Source organism: Acomys russatus, chromosome 6 (genome assembly GCF_903995435.1).
Source record: "Acomys russatus chromosome 6, mAcoRus1.1, whole genome shotgun sequence".
NCBI classification, from domain to species: domain Eukaryota; kingdom Metazoa; phylum Chordata; class Mammalia; order Rodentia; family Muridae; genus Acomys; species Acomys russatus.
The window spans coordinates 88,594,773-88,616,924 of NC_067142.1; the positions used below are offsets into that span (position 1 = coordinate 88,594,773).

General features: G+C 41.7%; 1 pseudogene; it reads left to right on the top strand.

Annotated features, from left to right (window-relative positions):
- Nucleotides 1-15,014, top strand: part of LOC127191177 (proteasome subunit beta type-3-like) — a 36,399-nt pseudogene extending 21,385 nt beyond the window's left edge.
- Nucleotides 15,015-22,152: the final 7,138 nt, after the last annotated feature.

Consider the following 22,152-nt stretch of genomic DNA (forward strand, 5'->3'; position numbering starts at 1 on the left):
TAGAAGAAAAAGCAGGGAAGAACCTGGAACTCATTGGCACAGGAGACATCTTCCTGAACAGAACTCCAACATCCCAGGCTTTATGGTCAACAATTAATAAATGGGACCTCATGAGGTTGAGAAGCTTCTGTAAGGCAGAAGACACTGTCAACAGAACAAAGCAACAGCCTACAGACTAGGAAAAGATCTTCACCAACCCTACATCTGTCAAAGGTCTAAGATCCAAAATATATAAAGATCTCAAGAAATTAAACACCTCTAAACCAAATGACCCAATTAAGAAATGGGGCTCAGAATTAAAAAGAGAATTCTCAACAGAGGAATATTGAATGGCTGAGAAACACTTAAAGAAATTCTCAACATCTTTAGTCATCTGAGAAATACAAAAAACTCAAGTGACAGCACATGCTGGCAAGGATATGAAGAAATAAGAACACTCCTTCATTGCTGGTGGGAGTGCAAACTTGTACTACCACTTTGGAAATCAATCCAGCACTTTCTCAGAAAACTGGGAATAGGGCTACCTCAAGACCCAGCTATTCCACTCCTTGGAATATACCCAGAAGGTGCTCCACCACACAACAAGGACATATGCTCAACAATGTTCATAGCAGCCTTATTCATAATAGCCAGAACCTGGAAACAACCTAAATGTCCCTCAGTTGAAAAATGGATAAAGAAACTGTGGTACATCTACACTATGGGATACTACTCAGCTATTAAAAACAAGGAAATCCTGAAATTTGAGGGCAAGCGGATGGAAGGAGAAATGATCATACTGAGTGAGTTAACTCAGACAGACTCACATGGAATATACTCATTTATAATTGAACACTAGCCCAAAAGGGATGTCCCATGAAAGTCTTCACTTACCAGGAGATTGGGATAGATGCGGGGACTCCCTATTGGGACTCAAGGTGAGAGAAGTATGGGATAATGGGGAAATAGAAGGATCCAGAGTGTCCTAGAAACCTACAAGAACATCATGATGGGCGAATCTGGCCCCAGGGGGTCTGCTTAAACTACTGCACCAAGCAAGGACAGTACATGCAGTAAACATTGAACCCCCACTCAGATCTACCCAATGGACAGGATATTCTCCACAGTTGTGTGGAGAGCAGGCAATGACTCTAGCATGAACTCTGGTGCCCCATATTTGACACTTCCCCTTGGTGGGGAGGCCTGGTGGCACTCAGAGAAAGAATAGGCAGGCTACCAAGGAGACTCGATAGGCTGTGACCATATGGTCGGGGAGAAGGTCCCCTTCTGTCACAGACCTAGGGGAGGAGAATAAGGTGAAAGAGGGAGGGAGGGAAGAATGGGAGGACACAAGTAAGAGGACAACAATTTAGATGTAATCCACATAAATTAAGAAAAACAAAAACAAAACGTTGGTTCTACCTGAGGGTGCTCCCCCTGGCCGTCTGCTCCTCCACCTGAAATAGTGTATCCTGCTCCACCTGAGGACTGCAATGATGATTAAGTGGTTACAGAAAGGGAGCTAAGGGCCTTGAAACATGAGGCCCATCCCTGAAGATAGAGGCGTACAAATCAAGATACTAGGGTAGCTTACAGGACCTGATAGCAACCCTGACCTAACATTGGCAAGGAGTGAGGGTATCAGTCCTACAACCACAGGGAACAGGAGTCTGCTGACAACTGTGAGTTGGAAGAGCGCGCTTCCCTAGCGCTTCCCTAGCACTTCCGTAGCACTTCCCTAGCGCTTCCTTAGTGCTTCCCTAGCGCTTCCCTAGCGCTTCCCTAGCACTTCCCTAGCGCTTCCCTAGTGCTTCCCTAGCACTTCCCTAGCGCTTCCGTAGCACTTCCCTAGCACTTCCCTAGCGCTTCCCTAGCGCTTCCAGAGTCAACCTGCACAACAGCTACTCAGTAATAGATGCTCCGGCAGGGAGCAAAGGCACACTAGGCCTCTGTCTGCCTACAGAGCTTTGAGAAACAAACAAACAAATAAATAAATAAAAGTAAAGTGCGTGTTCTTTTTAGCCTTCCGTGTCTGTGGTAATGTCTTATGCAGCACTAGGAGACGAATGGCACAGTTCAGGTTAAGGACTAGAAAGCTGTGAATTTTCATCTATTTCCCCCATGTATTTGTTCCTTCTTGCTTCCCACTATTTTATTTATACATATTCTAAATAACAATATGATTACTAGAAGCCATAAATAACTTGGATACACCTGAATATTGATAAAATACAAGAAAATGGCTGGACATGATGGTGTATGCCTGTAATGTCTGAGCTCAGGAGTCATGAAATTCAAGGCAAGCCTGGACTACATAATAAGATCTCAGCAAGAGCATACAACACACACACATACATACATAAAAATTAAAAGTCCGTATATTGCAACTTAGTTTGTATAACTAGAGAAATTACTTTTTTTAGATAATTATTTTATTTTATTTTTACATAAATACGTTTATTTTCTTTCTTTTTACATCCCTACCTCAGTTTCCCCTCACTCCTCTCCTTCCAGTCCCTCCCTCCCACTTCCTCTATAGCTTGGTGCTCTTGTGGGACTCCCAACAATGGGAGCAGGGGCTGTCTCTGACTCTTTTGCCTACTCCAGGGGCCCTTTCCTCCTACTGGGTTGCCTTGTCCAGCCTCAATGTGAGGGGAAGTGCTTTGTCTTGCTGCAAGTTTTCATGCTATTGTTGATATCCATGGGTGGTGTGCCATTAGCGGACGAGAGATGGCAGGGAAATAACTGCTTAACACCGTAGTTCTTCATCTACAAAGAGAAACCATAATGCTTATTGGCTGCACTTCAGCCAAACTCATGTCAGTAAACTCAATGTTCTTTCTGAAATTCATAATGGGCATAAATGCTAGCTACTCCCCACCCCCTTGCAAAATAACTAGCAAGTCATTTGGGCAAACCATGTAAGTCCACAGCAGTAAAATCTGGACTAGGGCATCTAGACGCCTGCAAAGAGGTAAAAAGCCTCTTGCAGAAAGCCCCTGAGATGAGCTGCAAGGGCTGTATCTCCTGTTCAGTGCACTGTTACTTTTCAAGTGAAGAGGGGAGATGAAGAACCAGGATAGACTAATTCTCAGCACTGCCAAGAACAAATTTAAAAGCCTAAATGAAAAGATAAAAAAAAAAAAAAAGCAATATAATCTCAAATGATCACGTAAATTGCTTAGACTGTGAAAGGAAAATAGGAAGCTACAGCACAATGCATTGTATAAAAGGGACATTAAATAGAATGACGAAAGAAACCAAGCATCCATAAAACAGAGAAGTGGAAGTCCTGGAGATGTTCTCCTTGGCTGCCGATGGAATTTGTTGGTGCTTACACAACAGTGTGTAACAGGCCTTAAACAGGAAAGAGTATTGGAAAGGCAGGCCACAGGCATGGTGGAGCCTGCATCAGGAAATTCAATCTATGAGCAAGAGGACAGACAAGAGGTAAGTGCTAAGCATACCCACGGAAGACACGAGGACAGCAGTGGAAATAGGATGAGCTCTACCAGCATTCAGGTTAGAGAGTGTTCACTATAAATCACATTATAGTTGCTTTACAGTGGAAGATTCTGGAAAAGAGTTGGGAATGGAAAATCAACAAGACAGCATATCTGCCCAACAAAACCAAAACATCTTTCCTGCCTGTTCCACTGTTCACAGTAAAGAGGCATGCTAGAATAAACCCAGGAGATGAATTTGTACCATGGCAAAACAAAATACATTTAAATAAGGAATGATGAGCTTCCACAAATGCATGAAATTCTCTGCTCAATCTATACAAAACTAAGAACTAACTTCAGCAAGTAAAGTCACGTGACCACATACCTCCAGCAAGACTCTTGGTTAGAGTCTTAAGTTAGAACCTACCATATGTCACTGGTGAGGGCCCGGCACATTCTTAGTCTCTTCATCTGTAAAACTAAGATAATAAACACTTCATAAAGCTTTGGAAGAATCAGACAAAACGTCACATGAAAAATGGCTGGCATATATGGTCAAATTGTCAACTTTTTTTTACTTGATATTTATTACCTCCTAAGCTAGTAAAGTAAGAGAGATAACCTTCCAAGAGCCTGTCTTTTTTTTTTTTTTTTTAATATGTTTAACTTAACAGTTGCAGGTCATCCTATGGGTTAAGTGGTAGATGTTCAGGACCCAGAAGCAGGGTCAGCGCAACCTCAGAGCCTCTCTTTCTGACACCTATAAGGTGAGCACATCACCCTCTTGGACGGGGCCTTTGACATGTCAGATGATAGAGCGGCTGGTGTCATCCATAAATTCCACATGCACCTGCTTGTTCTCTGTACAACCAAACTCCACTACCCACCAGACATAACCCTAGGGTCTCCAAAAGAAATGAAATCTGGCAGATTGATGTATTTCATTTTGCAGAATTTGAAAAACTAATGTATGTACACCAAACCATTGATAAATATTTAGGGTTTCAATGGGCCACTGCTTTGAAAAAGCTGATTCTATAATTGTACAGTCATGAGAAATAACAGCAATTATGGGGACACCTGTACAAATTAAGACTGATAATGCCCCCACATATGTATCCAGTAAGATGAAACAGTCCTTTGCATATTACAATATAAAGCACATTACTGGTTTAACATACAATCCTACAAGGCAAGCAGTTATAAAAAGAGCTAGTTGTACTTTAAAAGAGATGCTTATTAAACAAAAAGGAGGAGTAAAGACCCCCAGGGACAGACTAAATAATGCTTTGTTAACTCTAAATTTTCTTAATGTTAGTGAAAAAAGAACAGCAGCTGAGAGACACTGAGTTATAGGGGGAAAAAACTGTGGAAGTAGATCAACCCATATACTATAAAGATGCATTGACATTAGAATGGAAACCTGAAATAGTTTTGAGATGGGGATATGGTTATGCTTTTGTGTCTACAGGGAATGAAAAAATATAAGCTGTTATTGGTCATGGTTAGGGAGGAAACAAAGTAAAGGTCAAAATCAGGGATCTCTTTCCTTCTGCCCTCTATCCTTCTTTTTCTATCTCTCTTTCTTATCTAGGGTTAGAGGGAAGGAGGAAGAAAGGGAGCAATAAAAGTGAAAATGGGGGGGGGGGAGGATTATAGGATTATAGGATAAAAGGTAGATTATAGAATCTACTAGTCTCAAATGTTACATTAGTATGATTATTGTATATTGATAGAAATGTAAGATTGTTTTGTTCAACTCTTGCTTAATGTATGGTACACATGAAACTCATTTAAAATGTTATGTAAAATTCTAGTCTTATGAAAGCTACTATTGCAAACTGTTCAGGATAATTAGAAATGCAAGTTAGTAGTCAGTCATCTATGAATAATCTTACTTGAAGTCTTGTTAGGTAATAGTTTAGTTAATTACAGAAATAAGCTTCATTTAGTCTCTTGTATATATTTTCTACGTTAAGCAGATAGTAAAATGCTAGGAACAAGCAATGTTTCTCTGTTCTAATATATGATAGATGGCTAGATAGATAGATAGATGGCTAGATAGATAGATAGATAGATATAGATAATTGATAGATGATAGGTAGATAGATGAGATAGATGATAGGTAGATGAGATAGATAGATGATATACAAATAGATAAATAGAGAGATGACAGATGATATGATTATGCACTATTTAATAGTAAATAAGTAGATGGTCTTCAAAAACCTCAGATATGTACAGAATATGGCATTTAAAGTTTTTTTTTATTAATTTAAGGCTCTGTTGACTAGACAAATCAGCTCCTGGCAGCACCCCCACCATATCTCAAAGAAGATGAGGTATTTTTGCATCAATATACAAAATTCTATACCAATGAATTAAAATAACGTTATTTGAGAATAACAATTAAAATCTTAAGTTGAGGAGTAAATTCAATAATCTACCTTTTGATCTACCATCTCTATATATTTTATATATCCTCCCTTCCTTCTTTTAAACCCCTATCTCCATACCTAAGAAAGAAAGAGAGGAAGGAAGGAAAGAAAGAAGGAAGGAAGAATGAAAGAGAAAAGAAAAAGAGAGAAATCCCCAAGTCTAACTTTGTTTTCTCTTTGAGTAAGACCATTAATAACTTATTACCAACTCCCAATGACAATTAACATCCATAGTCCAAGAAAACAACCAAAAGCCAGCTCAACCCTCCTTAAGGAAAATGGGGCATCATTCTCAATGTTGCTTCTCACTGACTTTGGGACAAAGAATACCTTTTGTGGGAGGAGAATAAAATTGAAAGAAAAAAAAGCAAGCTAGCAATAACATTTGTGGTCCAGTCTCTAAATGTTGAGACATTTTGGGCTTAATAGAAGTCATTTTTGGAATAGTCTGAAATGCTGGAGCATTTGAGATCAGCTGCTTTCTTCAAAACTCTCCTGGGAGCAGGCTCTGATGAGGAACAGCAGTTGAGGCTGGAATATACAGGATGCTGGAACAGCTGTGTCAGTGCATTGAGCGTCCTGGAGGATGAATCCTGTCAGGTCTGATCCAGTGTCATCAGTGTCCAATTCTTTTGTTCTAAAAACATATCATTTCTCATAAGCATTTTAAAGTCCTAATATTATAAATGTTTGAGATGTGCAGGATGCACAGATCAATTAGGGATGGTTTTCTGCTTTTTGTATAAACGAAGAAAAGACATCTTTCCATAAGTCAGTTTGGGTTGTAAACCAAACTGTAATACCAATTTTATCTATGCCATTTAAAAGAATGCACAATGAGTGTTTAGGATATTGTCGCCGAGGATTTATTGGCATAGTGGATGTTCTAGCTGGAGACATTTTTATGCCTCAGTCAGTCTTAGAGCTGTTCCCATGTGGAGGGATCAGCAATTATGTTGCTTGTCTTGTTTGGTTTTCTAGATTTCTTTCTTCTTGTGTCTGTAGCCAAGATATTCAGGAGGTCTCCCCTGTTATATCTGATCCTTATTATTCTGGGTGGAGTTCAAAGTCTTTTTTCCTTTTCCTGCTAACATAAACATAAAAACTTCCATTCCAGAATAATATAGTCTTTGCCTCCATTTTGAAGTTATTGTAAGCATAGATTAATCCAGTTTAGAAGTCCGGTTTTTATTCAACTCTGTTACATTTTGATTTTCCCCAAAAGGGATGAATAATATTATCATTGAATATAGAAACAGCATTATGTTGATAAATTAGAACAAGAGTGTAAGGAGTTAAAATATAGTCTTTTATAGAGACACAATTATTTTTTATTTTGGAGACAGGGTTTTCCTGTTTAGCCTTGGCTCTGCCTTCTTCCCAAGTGGTGGGATTAAAGGCATTAACTAAATATTTTGTGTTGGTTAGAGTTCTTATGAGTTTTTGTGAGATGTAGGTTGTTCTGAGCATTAATTAATTATTTGTTTACAGTATTTATTTAGCACTGATTAAATTACCTTTCATTTCCCGTGAAAGCTCCATACTATGAAACTGTTAGGCTGCTCAGAGTATAAATTAATTATACATTTTGTGTTAGTCTGAGTTCCTTGTATTTTATCCCACATGTACCCAAACTGGGCTGTCTCCAGGAAATTTTCCGAGGTTCCATTGTGTGAACTGATCAGGGATAGTGCCTGCAGGCTCATCAAAGATCCTCCCTTCATGGCAGTTGCCCTTTGTGAGAGTCTGTGAGCAGTAGCTGCCACATTAGTGAGGTCAGTGGAAGCACGTGTGCCAAATTAGAGTGCGTGCAACCACACAAGGCTTGGGGGAGGGGGGAAACATAATTGTTAAAGAATCTTTCCTCTCCTCTGCCTTAAAAACAGCTTGTGACTCCCAGGAGTGTGCAGGACAAGCTAGAGGCAGCCAAGGCTGTGTTTTTGTCAGGCAGATCTCTTGTGTTAAGTCCTCTCCTATCTGCCTTCAGTAGGCTGTCTTTTACTTGTGGGCATGTCTAATTGACCTGGGAGTTTTTAGGTTTTAACCTTAGATCCTTTGGCCAAGAAACCACCTTTCACCCAGTACTTCTCAGAGTGTAACTTAGATGGAAGCCCTACATTGGTTCACCATTATTTTGCGGTTAGTTTAATGGTATGGCCTAATAAACATTTATTATTAGTCCTATAATTATTGCTGCAGTATTATTTAACCTGCTTCCACAATCAATAAAGACACAGACCTGATATATTTTAGAATAGCCTTATCACCTGGGGCATGGCAGATATTACCTCCTAAGCTACCTTCCATTGTATCTCAGCCTCCACCCCATGCCATCTGCTTCTAATACTTTCTACTTGGGCTACCTCCCGTCCATAATCCCAAAGTACTTGCCAAGGTTCTTCATATAGGCCATTTCTTTCTTTGTTGAGCTTCAGAGTTCCTCCTCTCAGCATACGCGGCTCTTTCCTATCCCACAGCGATCCTCTTCCTCTTCCTCCTCTGATACCTCTCTTCTCCTTCCCAAGATCCTTCTCTCCCAAAGCCCATGAACTTTGGCCACACCTACTCCATTCTGCCCTACCCAGGTTTAGGCCTTTTAATCAGCCAATCAAGAATAATTTCTTAGGCAAGGTTAAACATCAATACTTGGGGGTATGTGATGGTTTGTTCATAAACAGTAAGAATCTTGGGGAAAGGGGCAAGCAATTAACAGATGTAGAGCTCCGCCCCCGTACTGTAACACCTGAGTAGGCAGGAGAGATGGGTGACCTACCACTGATTCTACATATTGAAGGTAATTTTGAAAGGTGGTATCAGATTGTGTCATGTTTTTGAAACCTCCTTTAGATTTTTATCACATAGTTAAGGACCCCATGACATTTGTCAGTATTAATAAAAAACATTAAGTGTTCATGATACAGGTCCCAAACAAAGGAAGTGGGGAGACTGGTTAATAGAACCATTGCTGCTCTCAAGCACCCACCTTTAAGATGTCTACATTTGTCCTCATATCACTGTTTGAACCAACATAGTTGTTGCTGTTGCTGTTGCTGTTCCTTCTCACTCACCCCACTTTTTTTTTTCTTTTGAGACAAGGTTTTTTGGTGTAGCTCTGGCTACCCTGAAATTCACTCTATTAGACAGGCTGGCCTCAAACTCAGAGTGCGGCTCCTCTCCTCCCTGGGGAGGGATGAGGCTGTTGGCCACCAGTGTGCAAAGGCAGGAGATACAGTAGGTGAAGGGGCAGAGTTTGGATGGCCATGAGCACCACAGAAATCAAACACTCTGGGAACCACTTCAGGGAGCTAGTTCAATTTTACTCAGGGAGAACAAAGACTATATAGTCCTTGAGGAGTGGGTGGCAGGAATTCCAGGGCAGGTTCACATAATTGGTTGAAACTAGGCATTTTATGGATGCTTGTTTTGCATTTGACAGCATGCTCCTATCATACGAATGGCAACAGTACCCAATTATCCGATAGGTGCAAGAAGCCATGTCAAAGGCCATATATCAAATGTAGTTAGGGGCATCTGTGTTTAAGACAGTCTCCAGATGAATTCAGGCAGAGAGTAGGAAGCACTGCTGGGGAGAGGGTGTCCTGCACTGAACGCTCAGTTCAGAATGGCTACCCAGACGAGGAGGACTGCAATGCCAAACAGCAGGGTCTTTCCAGCACTGAGTACTGGGATTAAAGGTGTGTAACACCACCACTCAGCTATACGCACGGTTCTTTCCTGCAGTTGTTGACAGTGGCACAGCCGGAATAACTTAAAATTCTTGTCATCGTTAGCTTAACCAATACTCCCAAATCACAACAGTTCCTCCGTCCAGACCTTTCACTTCCCATGTACACCCATTTTCCTAGGCCTATCGTAGTAAGAAGTACTTTCTGGGCTAGGAAGTTGGATCAGTCAATAAAATCTTGCCAAGCAAGAATGAGGACGTGATGTCAATCCCCAGAACCCGTGTTTTAAAGAAGCTGGGTATAGTACCACATGAATCTTAGCGCTGGAGATGTGGAGACAAGAACATCTCTGGGGCTGAAATCATCAAACACTAGGACCCAGTGAAAAATTTTGATTCAGAAAAAAATGTATGTGGCTCTTGAGGAATGTCCCCCAAAGTTGACCTCTAGTGTCTAACACACATGAATACACAACTACACAAATACATACACAAGCATGCAAACACATACATGCAAAACCATCCACAAAATTGTTTTATATGGCATGTTGTTCTAATAAAGAACCTTAGAAACAACTGGGAAAAAAATTGAACACCGGGAACAAATAATCCAATCAGCAAATGAACAATGAACTGGAAGACGGTTCTCAAAAGAAGACATTCAAATGGCCAATAATTATACAAAGAAATGTGAGCCATCCTTAGCCACTGGGGAAATATACATCCAAACAACACTGAAATTTATACTCACCTATTAGAATTACTGTCTCTTAGAAAACAAAAAATAACAAATACTGGTGAAGATGTGGAGGAAAGAAGAACTGTCAGGGAGGTATCTCCAGCCCTGATTTCCAGCTGCACTATGAAGAAATAGTAGTAAAAACCTCATGTTATTGGATAAAAACAGATTGATCAACAGAATCAAATCAAAGACTCAGAAATAAACACGCACACCTAGGAGCACTTGATTTTTGACAAAGAAGTCAAAACCATACAATGGAACAAAGGAAGATTCTTAAACAAATGGTGCTGGTCTAACTGGATCCTTGCATGTAGAAGAATGCAGATAGATCCATATTTATTGCTTTGCATAAAATCCAAGTCCAAACAGATCAAAGAAATAACATAAAACCAGACACACTAAATCTATTAGAAGAGAAACTGAGCCGGGCGATGGTGGTGCACGCCTTTAATCCCAGCACTCGGGAGGCAGAGGCAGGCGGATCGCTGTGAGTTCAAGGCCAGCTTGCTCTACAAAGCAAGTCTAGGACAGCCAAGGCTACACAGAGAGACCCTGTCTCGAAAAGCCAGAGAGAGAGAGGGGGGGGGAGAGAGAGCGCGCGCGCGCGCGCGAGAGAGAGAGAGAGAGAGAGAGAGAGAGAGAGAGAGAGAGAGAGAGAGAGAGAGAGACTGGAGAAGAGACTGGAGAAGAGTCTTGAACTCATTGACACAGGAGACAACTTCCTGAACAGAATACCAACAACTCAGGCTCTAAGATCAACAATTAATAGATGGGACCTCATGAAACTGAAAAGCTTCTGTCAGGCAAAGGACACAGTCAACAGAACAAAGCGACAGCCAACAGACTGGGAAGAGATCTTTACCAGCCTTACATCTGACAAAGGGCTAATATCCAAAACATATAAAGAACTGAAGAAATTAAACACCAACAAACCAAATAATTTAATTAAAAATGGGGTACAGAGACATCTCAACAGAAAAATATTGAATGGCCGAGAGGCACTTAAAGAAATGTTCAACCACATTGGTTATTGGGGAACTGTGAATCAAAATGACCCTGAGGTTCCATCTTACAACCATCTGAATGGCTAAGATCAGAAACTCAAGTGACAGCACATGCTGGCAAGGATGCAGAGAAAGGGGAACACTCCTCCACTGCTGGTGGGAGTGCAAACTTGTATAACCACCTTGGAAATCAATCTGGAGGTTTCTCAGAAAATTGGGAATAGTGCTTCCTCAAGACCCAGCCATACCACTCCTGGGCATATATTGGAAAGATGCTCCACCATACAACAAGAACATTTGCTCAACTATGTATCATAGCAGCTTTATTCATAATAGCCAGAATCTTGAAGCAACCTAGATGTTCCCTAACTGAAGAATAGATAAAGAAACTGTGGTACATTTACACAACGAACTACTACTCAGCTATTAAAAACAAGGAAATCATGAAATTTGCAGGCAAATGGATGGAACTTGAAAAGATCATTCTGAGTGAAGTAACCCAGACCCAGAAAGACACACATGGTATGTACTCACTTATAAGTGGATTTAACCCTATAGTCCAGGGTAACTATACTACAATTCACAGACCCCAAGAACCTAAGTAACAAGGAGGGCCTAAGGAGGAAACAGGATAGACAGAAGAAGTGGTTGAAGAGAGGGAACAGGGTAGGAGCGGAGTACAGAGGAAAATGAGGGTGGGGATCAGATGTGGGGAGAGCGTGGGCAGGAGGTCAGAGGAGTTGGAGAAGAGAAACAGAGGTTGGGGGCATCCCTGAGACAGGCTGGAGACCCACAGCTGGGTAGGCTTCTAGGAGGATGTGGGGCTGACTCTAGCTAGGACTCCTAGTAGCAGGGATCATGGAGACTGAAAAGGACACTTCCTAGCCAGACAGGTCTTCTAGTGGAGGGAGAAGAACACCAACCCACCCACAAAATTTTGACCCCAAATTTAACCTGCTGAAAGATGTGTAGGGATAAAGTTAGAAAAGAGATTGAGGGACTATCCAACGGATGTCTCAGCCATCCTGAGACTCAACCCATGGGAAAGCCAGCTCCGGACACTATTAATGATACCCTGCTATGCTTGCACATAGAAGCCTATCATAGTTGTCCTCTGAGAGGCTTCATACAGTAGTGGATGGAAACAGATGCTCAGACTCACAGCCAAACATTAGGCAGAGGACGGGGAACCCTGTGGAAAAGTGGGGGGAAGAATGAATGACCTGGGGTGGACAAGAACTTCACAAGAAGATGAAAAGAGCCAATTAACCTGGGCCTAGGGGGGGCATAAGGAGACTGAAGCACCAACAAAAGACTATGCGTGGACTGGACCTCGACCCCCTATACATATGTAGCCAATGGGTAGCTTAGTCGTCATGTGGGTTCCTAGCAAAGAGAGCAGGGGCTGTCTGGCCTCAGTGGAACAGGATGCTCTCAGTCCCAATGCGACTTCATGTGCTGGAGTGAGTTGGGGGGCTCCCCTTTTCTGAAGAGTAGGAGAGGAGGAATAGAGGAAGAGGGGAGAAGAGTGGGACCAGGAGGAGAGGAAAGAGGGTGCTATGATTGGGATGTCAAGTGAATAAATTTTTTTTTAATTTATAAAAGCAAACACTGGTGAGGATGTGGGGAAAAGAGGAGCTGTTATTTACTGCAGGTGAGATTGTACATTAATGACACTCACTAGTCAAGACATGGAGTCAGCCTAGATCCCCATCAATAGATTGATTAGATAAAACACGGCATATACACACAGTGGAATATTTAACCGTAAAGAAAACAAAAGTTATGTCATTTGCAAGAAAAGGGATAAAACAAGAAATCACCATCCTAATTACATTGACTCAGAAAGCAAAGTATCGCATGGCTTTTTTTCTCATGTGTAGACTTCTTGGAGGTGGAAATGATATGGAAGGAGAAACTATTAAAAGATCAGGAGAGAAGCAAGGTAAGAGCTAAATGCTGGTGCGTGTGTCACACGTCAAAATATGGTATATGCTGTGTGAAATGTCACAATGAATCCTGTTATCTGATGTGATATGCTTATAAAATTAATTTTAAAACTCATGTTTGAAGCTGGGCAGTGGTGGTGCATACCTTTAATCCCAGCACTGAGGAGGCAGAGGCAGGTGGATCTCTATAAGTTAGAGACTAGCTTGGCCTACATAGTGAGTTCCAAGACAGTCAGGACTTTACAGAAAAACAGTGTCTTGAAAAACCCAAAATTAATTAATTAAAAAATGCATGTGTGTGCACTTAAGTAACCACTTAACTAGAAGAAGAAAAAGGAAACTAGGTTTTCCTCCACCTTGTAACCGTCAAGGTTGCCTGCTGATGTTGACATCGCTTGACTCACGGCCTCTGTTCCTTTAGCAGCTAAGAGAAAATAGCCCTGTGAGAAAAGCTTCACTCTTCAGGTGTCGAGTAAGGAAAAAAGAGAGTAAAACTTCTTTTTAACATTTTTTGTTTGGTCTGGTTTTGTGACAGAATCTTACTACATATTCCAGGCTGGCTGCCTCCCACCTGCTGGAGTTACAGGTGTGAACCACCACACCTAACTTCAACCGCTCCATGGAATCCTTCTGCTTTTTCTGTTTTTTTGTTTTGTTTTTTTGTTTTATTTTGTTTTTTGAGACAGGGTTTCTCTGTGTAGCCTTGGTTGTCCTCGACTCACTTTGTAGACCAGACTGGCCTCGAACTCATAGAGATCTGCCTGCTCCTGACTCCCTGAGTGCTGGGATTACATGCATGTGCCACGATGCCCAGCTTAAATTCCTTTTTTATATTATTTATTTTGGTGTCCAACAGATTTCCTTTAGAAAATGATAGGCTATAGCAGTATAGAGGACCCCTTTGGAAAGTCCACCTCAATGTACACATGCATTTGCAGGCTACTTATATGCAGTGCTTTGGAACACAGTTTACAGGTTTTTCGGGGACCAGTTTGTTGTCAGGGAAGAGAAGACTTGGTACTCAGAGCTGTTAGGATTGATTTGCCTGTGCCTCAGTGTTCTAACCTGCAGAATGGAGGAAAGAGTGATAGTGCCTCACAGAGTTTATGCTCAGCACAATCCATTGTTCCATACCCCACTGCTTCTCCTGGCTGGTGGCTCAAATCTCACTGAAAATTGGAAGTGGTCAATCTGTCTGGGCAAGATGACAAATCCACATCTGAAAATTTCAATGGCAAGCTTATTTTTTACCTATCATTATTAAAAGCATGTTGCTGTCACTTGGACAAACAGTTCAGAAAATCCTGTATTATTTATAGAATTTTCTCATTATTTATAGATATTTAACATGTGCCTGGTGATTTATTTTTTCAGCATCTGCTTTTGAGAGAGTTGAAGCACATAAACTGCCAGTCTTCATTCCCTGGGCTCCAGCCGTGTAATATCAGGCCTTGGAGGGAGCGTGGTGCTGTGTCTCTTCAGCCTGTGGAAAGGATTTAACAAGTATCAGGTCAATATATATAAGGGCAGCTGCTCTTATTCAAGAATAATACGACAATCCAATATCTAAATGACTCTTCTGTGTCTCATAACGCCAGCGTGGGATGTTTTCTATGTTGTCCTTCAATTTCCTTTTTAGGATTCATGTCATCAGTCCCTGTGTGAGCTGGCGGCTGAGGAGCCTTACCCTCTGATTGTCAGGAAACGAAACCGGTGCGATCCAACATCTTCCACCTCGTCTGGACTCCCTGAGAGTGTATATCCTGTGTAATCATCATTCCGTTATTGCCTTCTCTTGCTGTGGCCCTGTCCCCCCCCTACCCCCCCTCCCGTGTAGGTGTAGGCTGCAGAACTTTACATTTAATTTTCTCATCTCTCACTGGGTTTTATGTGAGCTCTTCCAGAGCAGGAAGCAGGACAATCTTCAAACTGTAAATGGAAAAAAAATCATTTCATTTAGTTCATCAATACCAATCAATAGCACAGGTACTGCGTCAGTCTTACAAACAAATGTGAGTCAACTGCAGTGTGTAAATAAGCAAGATTTCTGTTCAAAAGAGTCGCATGAAAGTGAAAAACTAGACATGCGTTGTCACATCTATGACAGAGGGAAGGTGACTAATCGCCAAACCTGAAGGCTAATTTGAACGCCAATATCCTCTGACCAATTTTATACCCTGAGAAAGCTATTTGACTTGTCATTACTTCAGACTCATCATCTTAAAATTACAGATAAAAGAATCTCAACTAATGCTTTGAAGACTCATGACATTCGTAGGGACAGTAAGCTCCCAGGAAGCACAGGATTTTACTTTTTCAGCTCTCCTTTCTCACTTATCATAGAAAGATTCTTGGTATGATTAATAGTTACATAATAGGGTTAAACAGTAGACTTATATACCATAAGGTAATAATGGAACCAAACTTTGAAAGGGAAAACCTCTTAATTTTGATTTTCATGGAGATTTCTTTACTCAAATTATAGTTATCTCGATCCTATGACAATCTTTCGTAATTACTTTGTTTTGTTTTGAGACAGTTATGTCACTATGTAGCCCAATCTGGCCCCTAACTTGTGGTCTTTCTGCCTCTGTCTCTTAAGAACTTCTATACCTGGCTCTGTGGTAATCTCTAACAGCCGTGTTTGGCCCACGTAAAGCAGCTGTGACTGTGGAAGTGGCTCAAGGCTTTGAAAACTATTGAATCAAAGAAGTGAGAACGTAGAGCCTTTGCCCCTGATCAGGAAACACAAAGAATGCCTAAGGAAAGAAAATTTCTCTATCTTCCAAATTAACTACTAGAGTTCCTCTTCAATTCATTGGGTGACGCCCTCCGTGATACCCAGAATCCCTGGTTCACGTGGTTCCAGGGAAGGCAACAAAATAAAGCACTAATCTGAAAAGATGACTCCAATTTGTGAGCACCCAGCCAGCCAAGGGATGCAGTCATGGCTCTGGAAAGGAGCAGGCATAGGAGCCTCTGCCAGCTTGGAAGTCTAGCCTCAGCCCTTGGCCTGTTCCTCATCCTTGGCCACTCCCCCATCTTTAGCAGCAGCAGCTCAAGACAACAGCCCCACCCTGTTTTGGCTCAAAATCATTGACAGAGAAAAATCAAGCGGGCATTATCTGATTCTAGATACTGTGCTTAGTTAATGATTTACATGGAACTTTTATTTAATATACTATGCAATGAACAAAAGCATGGAATTAATGGAAGCCAAGTTTGTGAAAGTTAAGATGTTTTAACCTTTAGTTTATATTTCACTTTTGCATCCTTATTCAGAAGAGTCACCATCAATTACAGATTAATCATATTTTTAAAACATCTTTTCATGTGTGTTTTAAAAATATTCATTTAAAATTAGATGGAGAGTAGCCCACAAGCCCCCTGCCTGTTCCTGCCCCTGCCTATTCTGCCTGCCCCTGCCCCTGCCTGCCCTTGCCCCTGCCTGTTCCTGCCTGTTCCTGCCTGCTCCTGCCCCTGCCTGCTCCTGCCCCTGCCTGCTCCTGCCCCTGCCTGCTCCTGCCCCTGCCTGCTTCTGCCCCTGCCTGCTCCTGCCCCTGCCTGCTCCTGTCTGCCCCTGCCTGCTCCTGTCTGCCCCTGCCTGCTCCTGCCTGCTCCTGCCTGCCCCTGCTTGCTCCTGCCCCTGCCTGCCCCTGCCCCTGCCTTGCTCCTGCTCCTGCCCCTACCTGCTCCTGCTGCTGCTTGCACCTGCTGCTGTTGCTGGTTGCTGTTTGTTTGCTATTTCCTAGATTGCTTGTTGCTGGCTGGAGATAGATATCTTGACAAAGATCACATTTGCTCCCAGGAACTCGAAACCGCTAATCAGCAGGAAGTGGTCTAGGAATATTGATGCTCACTTTTCTCTCCAACCTTTCCCTCCCACCTAGTCTTGAGGAATTGGAAGGGACAGAGACAGTGTAGGGAGGTAAGAAAAAGAATCCAATAGTGGCCAAAAGTCCAGCCACATATATGTATATTCATGAAACAACAATTAGGTAAAAAGAAAAAAAAAAAGAGGCCATGAATTTTAAGAAGAGATGGGAGGGGTATGCGGAAGGGTTTGGAGGGAGGAAAGAGAAAGGAGAAATGTTGTAATTAAGTTAAGGCATCAATAACGTTTTTTAAAAGGAAAAAATGTTTAATTGAGGAACTGGATGCTTTTTGATCCAGGCTTTGGGCTGGAACCAGGAGATGATCCGGTGATCTGACCGCGGCATGCATCGTCAGAGGCTGCAGGTTCCAGTATGGTACTTCCTGTTGCAGCCTGCTTTGAGGCGCTTAAAACGTGGTTAGGATTGTTGTGCTGCCATGTGCTTACTTTTAACTTTAAAAACCATAGCAGTGACTGAGCATGGTGGTACACACTCGACTCCAGCTCTCGGGGTGCTGAAGGGGGAGAGTGGTGGGCTGAAGGCCAGTCTGGGACTGTGTAGAACGTACAGACTTGTCTCAGTAACAACAACAAACAAGTAAAGCAGTGCACGTGTCTTCCAAGGACACATCTTGATCCTTTTGGCAGGGCACGTAAACATTTGTCACATGTGGTGGTTTGTTTTGTACTCAGGGTGTGTGTATGTGTTTGTGGAGAACATGTTATTTTTAGTGTCACGTGTATATCACTGATTTAGTGCATGTCTACATCCTGACTGACTTAAATTATTTAATGACTTCTTTACAGTATAATATATTGTTTTCTTAATATGTTAGTCAGCAATTACAAGTTCCAATGACATCTATGTAAATAATAACTGGTAATTATAAGAATGAAAAAACATTCTAATCACAACATAATTATATTTCAGTATAAAAATAAATATGGACACAGTTTTAAACCTGAAGCCTCCGGCTCCTCCCAGCCCCTTGTCTCCAGGAGGTGCTGCGGGCACCTGGTAGTGAAAGTGCGTGGAGCAGGTGGGGCAGCAGTCTGCCTTCCAGCCTAGTTTGCTTCTTTCGTTCATTGTGTGGCAACTCCGTGTGTCAGACCCTGAGTCTGACTCCTGTTGTTCTCCCACTGTCTCTTTTTACTTTGCAAGCCCTTCAACCAGTATCTGAAAACTCTCTAAGTGCATAGACAACTCTGCAGTCTTTTCTAACCTTCTGAGTTTTCATCTTTCCCTCTAACCTTTTTCAACATCGTATATATCAAACAAAACCAGAAAACCCCCTCCGGGAGCACGGTAGGAGACCACCCAGCCGCAGGAGCTGCTATTTTGATGACCTCCTTAGACAACACTGCCATGAAAACCTGCCTATTCCTCAAACACGTTAGAAGTGAAGTTATCCGAAGTTACCCGTTATGCCTAAGCCTCACACCTGGGCCACACCTGTAAGCTTAGATGTTTCAAAACCTACTTTATTTAGGGTTTTTAAATGCTTCTACCTCCCTTCTAACCCACTGACCAGAGGTAGGGGAGAATGAGGGTTAACAGGAAAAGGGGGTTGTGGACCTGTTTAGAAGTAGTTCCTTGGAGTGATCTTACTCTTTGTTGTTAGGATACCAGCACCCCAATCAAATATCAAACACCAAACAGCAACATGAATCAGTAGTGGTGATACGAGCCATCCACAAACTTGGCGTGAGTCAGCAGAAGTGGCCAGGGTCAGCCGCAACCCCACAAGAAGTTCCCTGGTGCGTTTCTCTCTGTGAAGTGAAGACCAGCAAAATGCTGCATGGCGCAGCGATGCAAAGAGGGCCATCTTACCGCGGCGTGTCTGTTTTCCGCAGAGCACGGGCCTTCTCACAAGACAGCTTCCAGCAAAGCATGAAAGTTTTAAGTTAAGAGAAACATTTACTTCAGTTGTGTAGGCACTGGCAAGTTGTCCACGCTCCTGTAAACAGCCTCTTCCTTACCTCATAAGCAACCCTAATGAAACCCAATGGAAAACATTTAACTTAGTATAAAAGGCAAGACAGTGGAAGAGGGACTAGTTTGTTAGAGGGATGTCAGTAGGGATGGGGCAAGGGAAGGTAGTGAGATGACTACAATTAAAACACACTATATACATGTATAGAAATGTTATAGCAAACCCATTATGCATAGTTAATGTATACTAGTAAAGATAAAAGACAATTTCAGTTACATATATGATTTTAAAATGCTAGTCTAGAAGCCATTCAGAATGAGAACTCTTTTTTGTTTGGTTGGTTTTTGAGACAGGGTTTCTCTGTGTAGTCCTGACTGTCCTCAACCCTTTTCAGCATGGTATATATCGAACAAAACCAGAAAATCCCCTCTGGGGTTTTTGTAGACCAGGCTGGCCTTGAACTCACAGAGATTTGCCTGCCTCTGCCTCCCTGAGTGCACCATCGAGCCCAACTGAAACCTCTTTTTTCCTCATGGGTATTAAGACTTTGTTGTTTTTGTTTGCCATTGACTTCCTGGAGAAAATGAGAGGAAGCTCATTTCTGGAAGCTTAAAGCCAGATTTCCTCTAGCTGGCCAGTTAAATATTGTCGGAGTCTATTCAGAGAAACCAGATGTGAAATTGAATGACCTTCTCTGCTAAGTGTAGGAGAAGCCTGAAGGCTTTTGTCCTTAGAGCCACCACAAGCTCTGAGGAAAGAAGGGGAAAACTGATTTTCTGGACTTTGGGGCATTAGAAGCATCATCTAAGAAAGTAAAAGACTGTTTTTGTAAAGGAAAAATGTGATGTTAGATGAAGAAGTGATTGAGGATCAATCAAGTTTCATAAGAGAAAGAAAATTTGCCTTCCTGCGTTTGTACTTCCTCATATAGTGATATGAGTCATAGTGACCTAATAATTTATGCTTATATTTTAAGAATTACATGAAGGTAATCAGCATAAATGATCAGAAAGTTACTTTTCTTGCTGGCTGTGACCTGGGGAAGGAGGTTACTTTAGTTTGGGGAGGTGGAGCACTGTGGAGAGCTAACTCATTTACACAATAGCAAAATGTGGCCCTCAGACTTGGAAACTGGGAGGGAACAAACTTCATGCATCAAGCTTACCAACAGCCTCCATGCTGGCTCTTTCTTGCAAGTAGCTCTGTGCCCTGGGGCCTGGCACCGTGTAGGCAGATAGCATCATTTATTAGCAGAATTGTAAAATGAGGTCATTTCCATAGAGGGATTTGTTATATAATCAGCAAACGGAATATAAAACATAAGAAATTAAATAAAAATAGTTATTTGCCCTCTTTGAATTTTGTTTCTATGCTTTTTAATAACAACAACTGAAAGAAAAAAGCCCAAATCAAACAAACAAAACATTTCTCACTTCTTATTTAGAAAAGTCAGTGGATCTGCAGACATAAGCAGACAGCCCTTACTAATAAAGCGTTATCACATGCCAACATTTTCCTGTAGTGGCTTGCATGCATTTCCTGTATGTGCTATCCTCATTGAAATCCTGTTATAAGACATCTTCCTGATGGGGCCAGTGAAACTTAGATGTGAACAGACATCTGAGCAAGAAGTGGGAGACCCACAGTTGATCCTCAGTTGTTCCAACTAAGACATGGTTTTTCTCTTGCTTGCATTTTCCAACCTATTGTTTAAACTTGTGTTATAGCCGACATCTTCACAATGCTTAACCAAAAAAAAAAAAAAAGACTTCTCAGAAATATAAAAGCCTGTGTAAAAAAAAAAAAAGTGCATGAACCAAAGAGGTCCAGCAAAGCTTCTAAAGGCACGCAAAGGAATGTGAAATTGGAAACATGTTTTGAGAGAGGTGGATATACAAAACAAAAAAGAAAGGATGGCCTGACTCGTAGGAGACATTGAATAAGATGGCCCCACAAACCAAACCTGACAATTCATCAATGAGCCTATTAAATGTAGTGGATTTCAAATATTTTTTAACTTTCAGAAATCTCCATGGATTATTATAAGCATTACTTAATGAATAATTTGTGGGTAAATTGGTTGAGACACATCTTTTTTTTTCTTTCATTTGAAATAATTATAGGCTCAAGCTAATCTGAAACTACAAAACCAAAAACATTTTTAGGAATAAATTGTATCTGGACATTACCAGACACCTGAAGTGCTGACTGAAAGGCAAATTAGGAGAGTTCAAATATGCAATGTGGGTGCATGAGACAGCCCAAAATGTTATGCTATGAGTGTGTGTGTGTGTGGGTGGGTGGGTGGGTGGGTGGGTGGGTGTGGGTGGGTGTGTGTCCCTTTTGGCAAAACTGAGCTTACAAGAAAATAAAAGAAATCCTGAAAGGAACAAGGAACCAGATTCATAAGTCTGTACTCAATGTCCAGCTGTCAAAAGACTCTTCCCAGTTGGCCACATGGAAGCTTTGGGTTGAAGAACCATGAGGAACAGAAAAATAAGTCTACCCCGATCATGGGGGCCCAGGTTCTAGAAAACACTGTGTGGAAAATTTGAGGGCTGTTTCTTGGTGATGCCAGACCAGAAGGAACCACACTCCATTCTAAATGTGAGGAGAAGCTGAAGCTCAGGAGATCCCAATCCTAGGCATCAGGAAAAACTGTGAAACAGAGTTTTGTTATAGTTTCCCCACAGTTGAAAAATCTAGAAAATGGTGATAAAGTTTAAGTTAAGAACAAAAGGCCTGGCTGAAGGCCAGCTTCAGAACAGCTCATCTTCATCCTTACATTTTTGGGTGGCAGCTTCTGCCAACTGCAGCAAGGTGACCAAGGATTTAGGTACTGGAGGCTGTAAGGCAGATGTCTCTGGATGGCCACATTCCTGTCCATGTTTAAGAAGAGTCCCTACTCTGGACCAAATGAACCTAAGCTTTCCCAGTCTCCCATTTGACTAGTTTCTGCCTGCAGTAAAATGAAATAGTCCAGAAAGCAGAATGATCTGGGGCCTCTGGAACAAGCATGAGAAGACAGAAAGCTACTGGGTTGGGGAAATGGTTTGGTTAGCAAAGTGTTTAAAACACAAGTACAGTGACTTTTATTCTAT